Below are 9,124 nucleotides of genomic sequence, written 5' to 3'. Positions count from 1 at the left end.
CCATTGTCAGGGACAGGCCAGCCGTGTGTGCGTGAGCATGTGCACGCGCGCAATAATCTCATGCAGCAGATTAAGTGGATTAATTAGGCTTCCATTCATGGGGGTGAATCGCTACCTAAAGAGCTTCCCGCTGCAATGACAAGGAGTTTGCACCCGTAATTAGCCGCCGCCGCCGCAGAAGGAAGAGCAAGTCGGAGTTTTACGTCCTTGCCCGACGCCGCAGACATTACGGTCATGTGCAATAATACAAAAAAAACATTTGCTGATATTTAATATTTTAAAATGAGAGGACCTTCTACTGGGGGGAAAAAAAAACCTTTATTTTTTTCTTTGTATTTCTATCTGGTTGCTTATTTCTCTTAAATTTATAAATTTATAAATAAAAGTGGATTATTGATATCATTTGGAAAACTATATCTCATCATTACAGTTTAGATTAACACGTACGAATTAATTCAATTGCCTTGAGTAGAAAAAACTAAATGAAGTTAAGAAATTTGTCGTTAAATTTAAGAAAAAAAAAATTAAGTTGAGTAATTCAGCAAGGTGTGATCAAGGTCGACTTCCTCTTCCTGCGTCAAAGTAGGTCAGCGACATTTCCTTCTGAATTTTTTTTAGTCATGCGCTACAAAGCAAAAAAAAAAAATCTTATCACATGCATCCAAATGTGGCCCGCTCCTCGTTCGCACCGTGAGAATAATTTCACCTCGGCGCCCAGGAAACTCATCGGCGGTCCTCGGACCCCGGCGAGCGTCGCGGGAGAAGGAGCAACCTCTCGTAATTATGCCGCAATTACAAGTCGATAACATCGGCGGGAAAAAAGAAAAAAAAAAAAATCAACGAGCCGCCGCAAGACTTTGGCGTCTCCGAGGGGACTCAGAAACAAAAGACGCAAAAAACACTTTAATTAAGCCCCGAGAAAAGACTCATTAGCACCAAAAAATAGCGGGCGAGATCCTTAACGGCATTTTTTTTCCCTTTCTTTCATTGGCAAAACTTTGACAAGTTTGAAAGGTTGAAGGGAAAAAATATGCAGAGGAAGGTCAAAGAGGGAAGCGACCATATTTGGACATATTTGGGCTTTGGCGGCGTACAAAACATAATTAGCGACGTGATTGGAACAAAACGGTTGGCTTTGCATGCTTTCCGACGGGCAACATTGCTTTGGATTTTCTACGCTGACTTTTTCCAGATGCCATTTTTCTTTTGCGCCTATCCTGAACACGCGGGTGTCACTGTTCTCCAATCTAAGAAGCTGCTGCTGCTGCTTTTTTTTTCTTGTTCAGGTGAGGACAAATCAAAGGTTGGGCTGGAAATCCTAAAAAGGCGTCAAGATGGATGTGCTGTTTGCGTGAGCGAGGAGGCCGCCGCGCCGCCATTACTTATTTGTGAAAGGCCGCCGATTGCAGGCGCGCTCCATAAATTGCAACCGGCCGGCCGATTGGGATCGCGCTCGTCTCCCGCCGTCAGCAAGACGAATGCGCCGGCGGCCGCCGCCGCCGACGTTGCGCGTCGTCACGCCGAGTCGCGCATTTATTAACAGGCTGCATTTGGGAGACAGCTGCCAGACAGCAAGACTTTTTTTTCATCCTCCGTGATATTATTTTTATTTATTTATCTTATTTATGATTTTTTAAAATCCCATTTATTTATATATTTATGACATGTATTTATTACATTTGTTCATTTCTACAGCTTTTGAATGACTCTGAATGGGAATCATATCCAGAGTGCAAAAGCAGCTTTGTCGACGATTATTTCTTGCATTATTCCTCTGCTGTATCTCATTGTTCATTTCCTTTTCTTAAACGAGAACGGCCAGAATAAAAAGTATCGATGCGATGATTGCTAATAGCTCGATTTGGTTGAAAGAGACGGACGGCGCTGTCGATTGCGCAATTGCTCATGGCAATCAGCACATCCATTCGCGTGAGAATTAAGGCGCCGTGCCGACCGCAAGCGTCGCTCACCACGTTTCATAATCGGCCCATCTGATCAAGTCGCTAAGTCACATCCTCCGCACCGATCGATACGCCCGGCCGGCGTCCATTAGCGCGTCAACCACTCCAAAGCCGACCCCAGCGTCAGATAAGACGCCGCAAACGCCTTCTCGGGGGGGGCGAGCCGCTCTTATCGCTTATCGTGCGTGAGAGCAAAATACGGGCCGGGCCGACGTGCTTTCTTATCTGAAAAGAGGAAATCAAGGCGTGGCGAGGCCTTTGGCGCTGATGGACTAGCGAGCGAGCGAGCGAGGGCCACTTGTTGCTCTGTGCAAAATCAGAAACAAAATGTTGACTCGAAATTTGCAGCTCGTCTCAGATTTATGACAACGCAAGCAGCGCGAGCTAGCGGCCGGGCTAGCGACCGGGCTAGCGCACGTTCCACCTGATATCCTTTGCGGCCCTTTTTGTTTATGGGCCGCTGAGCGTTTTATCTGGGCGCCCACCTTTGCACGCGGCGGCGAGTATCACGCCTAATTATCTGGCCGTATTCCCTCCCGGCGCCGTATCGCGGGCGTCCATCTCGCCGTCGGAATTACACGACGAGGCGAGGCGAGGCGAGGCGGGACAAGACGGCGGCGTGTCGGCGCGACGGCCTGGTCTCAGGTGTAATTACTTTTGCGCTTTTATCTGCCATCGACTTTGCATCCGCACGCAGCCCTTTTATGCCCCCTCCGCATAATGAAGCCGCTCGCCCCCCCCTCCCCACCAAAGTCGACGTGACCTTCCCGCTTGCATTGTGGCAATAAGAAAACCAATTAATGACTTATCCGTCCATCTCAATGTCAAGTCTTTTTTGGGAGGCGTACTATTATGTCGCCCCGGCTGACGTCCGGCACGTTAATGAACTCGGCGTTGCCGCGAACTCGCTCGATGATGATGTCGTTGGTCACAGCAAAGCAAAGCAAAGCAAAGCAAAGCGGCGGGCAGAAATCAGCCCGCTCGCTCTTCAATTTGTCTTTTTTTGCCGCTTTGGGTGCTTTTGCAAACTTTCAGCTTTGGTCCCATTTGCATGTTTGGCCTGCTTGGGATCGGCGCTGGCGTCCCAGGGGACATTCCAACATATGACAAATTAGACTTTTTTTGGGGGGAGGGAGGGGTTGGTAATGACACCGAGCGAGGCCCTGCAGTGAGGCGTGCGTAGCGTAGCGGCAGCGGCACGGCGGCGGGTATCTTTTAATTTCCTGAATGCAATTCTGCTCCAAAGACTAATTAATTTGTATTTGATCATTTGCCCACTTTCACGCCACGGCTGCAGCCTCCGCCCCCCCCACCCTTCAACTTTTGGGCAAGTTTAATTAAAGTGCAAGCGGTGCCGTTTATCATCCTCCCAGAATGCACTGCGGCACAAACCCAAGACAAAAGAAGAGCAAAAATCAACAAAAGCCAACGTGGCCTCCTTGACAATTGAGCTCTTCCATCGTTCTTAAGTTCTCTGACGCTAGAAAGTAGCATCAAGTCACACTCGTGAGGAACTGGCGATTGGCGTCGCCCAGCCAAAAGCCCGCGTTGGGCTTTTGTCTCAACCTGAGCGGCTTTGGCGGCACGCACAGGTGGATTTTTTTTTTTTTTTGGAGCGGCGGGCTCAGCTTAATAAGCTAACGTTTGCGCTTAAGTGGGGGAAGAAAAAAAAAAAGAAGCAGAGTGGATCCCCGCCTGCAGCCTGAGGGAACATTTGTGTTTGGACCCTTCCGAGGAACAAACGTGACACGGTTGCCACTTTGCTGCACTCGCAATGACTTTTCGCGGCAAATGAATTTATTTAAATAAATAAATAATAATAATAATAAATAAAACTAAATAAAATAATAATTGTCTGATCTAATATGCCAAGATGAGTTGAGCTCTGCTTCTTTTTTTCACCACTGCAACGCATTTGATGAGCTTGTGCTAAAGTGCCATACGTGTGTGCGTGCGTGCAAATCAGCGTCGCCACTTTGCCCAGCCTCCTCGCTCGGATGGATGGCTTAGCTCGCCGAGCGCACTGAAGCGGGAAATCCCGATTTGCGGCCTATCAGCAAAATGGCACAAGTACAGTATATCAGCCCCCCCCCCCCCCAAGCAAAGATGGGCCCGGCGACTCCACGTAGCGGCGGCTAAATGTCCACCACTGGGATTGCAATGTGCACCTGGCCAGGTGGCGGGCGGGCGGGCAGGCGAGCGGGCTCGGCCTTGGTGGCGACGGCGGCGGCTTTGATAATGACAAGTGGCAATTCTTTGGCTTTCAAAGGCGGCCCCTTCATTAGCGTCACCCTCTAATTAAAAATTCCCCCGCTTAATCCCGCCGCCGCCATTGACCTCAACACGTGAGCGGACAAAGCCGGCCTCCTCGGCTCGGGTCGCGGGAGGCTCGTCAACCGTCGTCGCCTGGCATGCAATTAAGGGCGGGGCGGATTTACGTCCGTCGGGAATTAGCGCCACACAAACACGTCAGCGGGCACAACGGGCGCGCTGACGCGGCCATTCTTAGCACGCCAAAAGGCGCCGCAAACTTTCTTCCAATTTAAATTTGCTCCAAGTTCTTTGACTCTTCCTGTCTTTTGTACGGTATACTATTTGCAATTCTCCCATTTTCTTTTCGACAATTTCTACAAGCAACTTTTCACTCTGTGTCGGATTTCACAAAGGTGCATTTTTTGTGATTCAACACAAGTTCGTCTTGTTTTCATCGCAAATGTCAAATGCAATCCGGGTCAAACTTTGAATGGTGCCAAATGTTCCGGTGGACGTCAAGCTAACCGTCGGCCATCTTTTGAGACGTTGGCATCATCGGAGAGGAGGGGAGGGGAGCGCCGGGGAGGAACTTGCTCGCCAAAGTCGTCAAGAGTGCTTAAAACGGCGGCGTACTTGCGTGCGTGCGTGCGCAACAAAGGCGAGCTTACGTGGAAATGAAAGAAGGTGAAGACGAGCGCGGCGGCTCGAGGTGGGACGAACGCCGATTAGCGCTCGGCGCTAATCCAAAGGCCCGCGCCGCGTTCGTCTCGTCTCTTGAACCGGAAAGCCGGCCTGATCCCGGCCGCTTTGTAGCGATTCCCACGCGGCGCCGACGAGAAAAGAGAGGGGGAAAAAAGCGGGCTGACCTCCGGTGCCGTTCGCCTGGGTTATCGCGGCGGCGTATTCTATCAGCGCAGGTGCGGCACAATGGCGACACGGCGCGCACAATGACGCCGCCTTAATTCATGCGCCGCCGGCTGATCACTGGGCCGATTTGCCTCTTTTCATGTCCGACATTTTGGTGTCCTTTCAAGAAAAGCCGCGTGGAACGATTACATCTGCGCTTTGTTTCGCTGCTTCCCGTCCAAAGCCTCCAATTAGCGGCTCCGTTTAGGACCAAAGACAAGGCGCACTTTTTTTTTTTAATCTCAATGCTTCAACTTTGGAAGAGGCGTCGGACAAACTTTCTCGCCAAACGGTGCGGCGGGAAATTATTTGAACCGGTTCCGCCGGCCGACCGGTGCGACCGGTGACCGTCGCGCATACTCGGGACACGAGTTTGCCGTTGCTCGTCATCGTGCTTGCATTCCTGCTGCTGCGGCGAAGGTGAGCCGGATGCGCAAGCTTCAGGTGTCATCAACAAAGCCGGACCGGCGCGGCAGATAAGTTGCATCGATCCCAGCGGGCTATCTCGGCTACGCTAATCTGGTCTTGGCGGGTCACGCGGCCTCGCTTGTACTCACCTCTGCCACCCTCCTCCTCCTCCTCCTCTTCCTCTTCCTCCTATCCTAAAAAAAAGACATTGCTGTACTTTCTATTTGATTGACGGCAAGAAAAAACATTTTCACCAATCGGAGCTAACCCTGGTGATTGACCACCCCCCGATCCGTATGAAAAAAAACGGGCCTTTTGTTTATTTGCCAGCGATGCAAATGCGACCACGCGCGGGATTAGCGACTTCTCCATCTCGCCGACGATAACGCGACGAGGCAAAAGAGAAAAAAAAAAAAAAGGGAGGAGAGGATTTTTATGCAAAAAAGGATGGCTCCCACCGTCGCAATGACAATTGCAATGCATCACTTCATAGACACTTTTTAATCTGTTTCCAAGCGCCAGCCGGCACACTTTGAACCGCTGCGAGCGCCAGATACACACGCACGCACGTACGCACGCGTGTGTGTGTGTGTGTGTGTTTTTTCCTGTGATTAATCTTTGCGGCTGGTTTAAGCGCAGCACTGACACAGCACTGATCTCTAACTTTGCCCTTGGATTGCCGCTTTGAATAAGACAAAGTTTGCATTCTAATTTGCTCTCTGAGGACAACTTGACTTCTTCCAAATACACCAAAAAAAGTTGGATTGGTCACATTGGAGCGTTTGGGGTAAATCAAGACAACTTCATTTGAAGCCATACTGCAACAGAGGCTCAACAAACTCGTCTGTCCACACGTGCTGCGCCACCGTTTGTAGCGCCTTTGCGTTGTGTGAAAGGACGGCTCGTGCTCCATCACCAAACATCAACAAATGTCATCGGCTTGATGAGAAGAATCACATCTCAAGAAAGAATTGCCCGCTTTGATGCGCTGGCTTGCGGACAATAACCCATCTCTGACGGCTGTCACAAAACGACGACAAATCCAACTGTGTGTGGGGGGGGGGGGGGGCTTGTTTATCTTTCTCTTTTTCTTTTTTTCCTGCCCCCGGTGCAGCGCGATACGGCCTGACACAAAGGAGCAAGATAAAGCTTTTGACGACACTTTTTCTTTTTGCTTGCAAATTTAATAAGGCTGATGTGTGACACGCTTTGAGGGGGGAAAAAGGTAAACACGCTGGCTCTTTTTTGTAAGCTCTCGCTGCGTCCTCAAATACAAACAAACCTGCAAAGAGCGTCTGACACGCTTTCTTAGCGTGTCAGCGCCGCTACAAGACAAGAAAGTCTCCCACTTGACACCTCGCAGGCTCCGCAACAAGCGAGGGGGGTGGGGGGGGGGGCTTACCTGCCCCCCCTTTAGCTCCACCGGCACCTAGCATTCCAAAGGAGCTGGCTCTCCGGGCGACACAAAGACGCTGTAAGGGGATCTGGGCGCTGTAAAAGTGACAGGTGACGGCAAAACACGCCGTTCGCAGAGTGGCGTGCGCCCCGAAAGCCGTCGTCGCCGAAAAGGGCCCCGACACCGCCAGACAACACCTGCGCGGATTAGCGTGTCAGCGCGCACAATGGCTGACGGATCTCCACCAGTTTTTTGTTTGTTTGTTTGTTTGGCTTTTTTTACGCTCACCTCCGCAGATGCCATTTTATCTGTCGCCGCGACAACGGCTCAATGGCGGCGGGTTATTGAAAAGCGTTTAGAAAAAGAGGGAAAAATAAACGTTTTTCAGTTTGTTTCCTCGCGCGGATTAGCACGCTAGCCTAGCGGTGAGCATGTGCGCCTCGCGGCTCAAAAGGTTTGAATCAGGGAGTTGCCATCCCTGTCATTTAGACAAAAGCAGTGCTTTATCCTCGTGTACTCTCGCACATAATAGTCAGATTTGATGAACAAGTGATCAACGGCGGCTCGCTAACGGAAGGGTTATCCGTTGGCTAGCATAAAGAGGAAGGCCGAGCGGAGCCGTACCGGCTAATGTGACGGGCCCGCCGGCCGATGATGGATGTGCTCCCGACCCAAAGCCCCCCCCTTGCGATGGAATAATGCCACAATGGATATTTGAGAATGGGCCTGCGTGTGCATGAGAGGCCCTTAGCGGAGGCTCTTAGCGTGGAATGTGAGGGTCCTTGTATAAACACATTAGCGACAGCGGCGTCGCGCAGACGTACGCGGCGCCAGCCCAGCTCGCATCGGCCCGCCTTTTGCACAAAAATGGACAAAAAGCATCCCGGCCTCGCCAACCGTTTGAACGGTCGATAATGAGTGAAAACGCTCGCGTGATGGGCTGCAAACGGAAGCGGCGGCGCGGAAGCGCACGCAGGGCGCCGCCCATGAGTCGAGTGCGGCTTAAGAGCATTAGCGTGTGCAAAACGGTAAACAAATGCAGGAGGGAGGAAAAAAAAAAAAACATTTCAACGTGCGCTACGTTGGCCGGCGCCTTTGAAAAAGCAATTAATTCCAGATAGCGAGCACATGAAAGGCGGCAGCGTGAAAAGCGGCGACGGTGAAGACGGCGGCGCCCGCCTCCCGCAACGTCCAACGCCGTCCACGTTGCTTTTTATGAACTTCAAAGTGCGCTCGGCGAGGAGCTTAAGTCCGACGCGCAGACGAGGACTCGTTGAATGTCAACGGCGGCGTTATTAGCCTCAACTTTGACGACTCGTCTTCTTGTGAACTCGGCGCACGGCGGCGCCACCTGCCGTGCCAAAATCCAGGCCCGAATACGCAAAATGACAAACCCGTGACTTAATTATTGGCTGAGAGAAGGGGAATATTTGACCTGGCAAAATTCAACTGCAAAGTAAAAATTCTAGTACAATTCACACAAAACAAAAATGGAATTCAACATTTTTATCTTTCAAATGGTAAAACGTGCCGGGCCTTCTCAAATGATTTTTTTTTTTTTTTCTCCACTCCTATTAAGAGTTGAAGCTTAGCGAGCAGGCTTCTTTTTTTTCTCCGTTTGAACTCTTCAAACAGCAACGACAGAACTGGTTCTAATTAGCGCACAAATTGTAGCGTGTCGCCGCTGATATTTCATCCAAATAAAAATAATGAGCGAAAAATATTCCGCACAAAAAACTTATTTGGTGATTTCCTGCCTGCCACTTTGGGGGAAACTTCTTTCAGCCACAAAGTGAAAGAGCGAGAGAAGGAAAAAAAAAGATAAAGAATTCAATTAGAGAGAAAAGGCGCCCGCCTTGTCAGGATCCGCTTGAACCTCGGCGGACGTGTCGCGGCGCCGCCGCCGAGGCCTCGGGAAGAGCCTTTGACGGATCAAGCCGCGGCGTGAAAGCGGCGAGAAAAATTCCAATGAGAAATTTGGGGCTCCGAGAAGTTGGAGGCTCACGTCTCGCTAATACAAGAACACGCAGGAGCTCGGATAACGCACACATTAGTTGATGTCGGCGTTGTAATGAGTTGCCAATAATCCGCCATTATGACACAAAGTTGTCCTCGCTCCACAACAACAACAAATGTGATCAGAAGAAATATGGAAAATATGCCGGACAAAAGGCGCCACACCGAAGGATGGATTTGGATT

General features: G+C 50.5%; 1 long non-coding RNA gene across 4 annotated transcripts in view; it reads right to left on the bottom strand.

Moving 5' to 3' along the window:
- The window catches only part of LOC148379017 (uncharacterized), a 53,213-nt gene that overhangs the window by 20,377 nt on the left and 23,712 nt on the right, over positions 1-9,124 (bottom strand). For 2 of the 4 annotated variants that reach the window (XR_015855482.1, XR_015855485.1), the window contains exon 4: positions 5,678-5,722. The exons of 1 other annotated variant lie outside the window; for it this stretch is intronic. This is a non-coding gene — a long non-coding RNA (uncharacterized LOC148379017). The remainder of the gene's footprint in view (positions 1-5,677; positions 5,723-9,124) is intronic. One more of the 4 variants, XR_015855484.1, reaches the window with a different exon arrangement.

The sequence above is a fragment of the Syngnathus floridae genome, chromosome 22, assembly GCF_059516105.1.
Source record: "Syngnathus floridae isolate MCC-2025c chromosome 22, RoL_Sflo_1.0, whole genome shotgun sequence".
Taxonomy (NCBI): domain Eukaryota; kingdom Metazoa; phylum Chordata; class Actinopteri; order Syngnathiformes; family Syngnathidae; genus Syngnathus; species Syngnathus floridae.
This window is presented reverse-complemented; position numbering and strand designations above follow the sequence as displayed.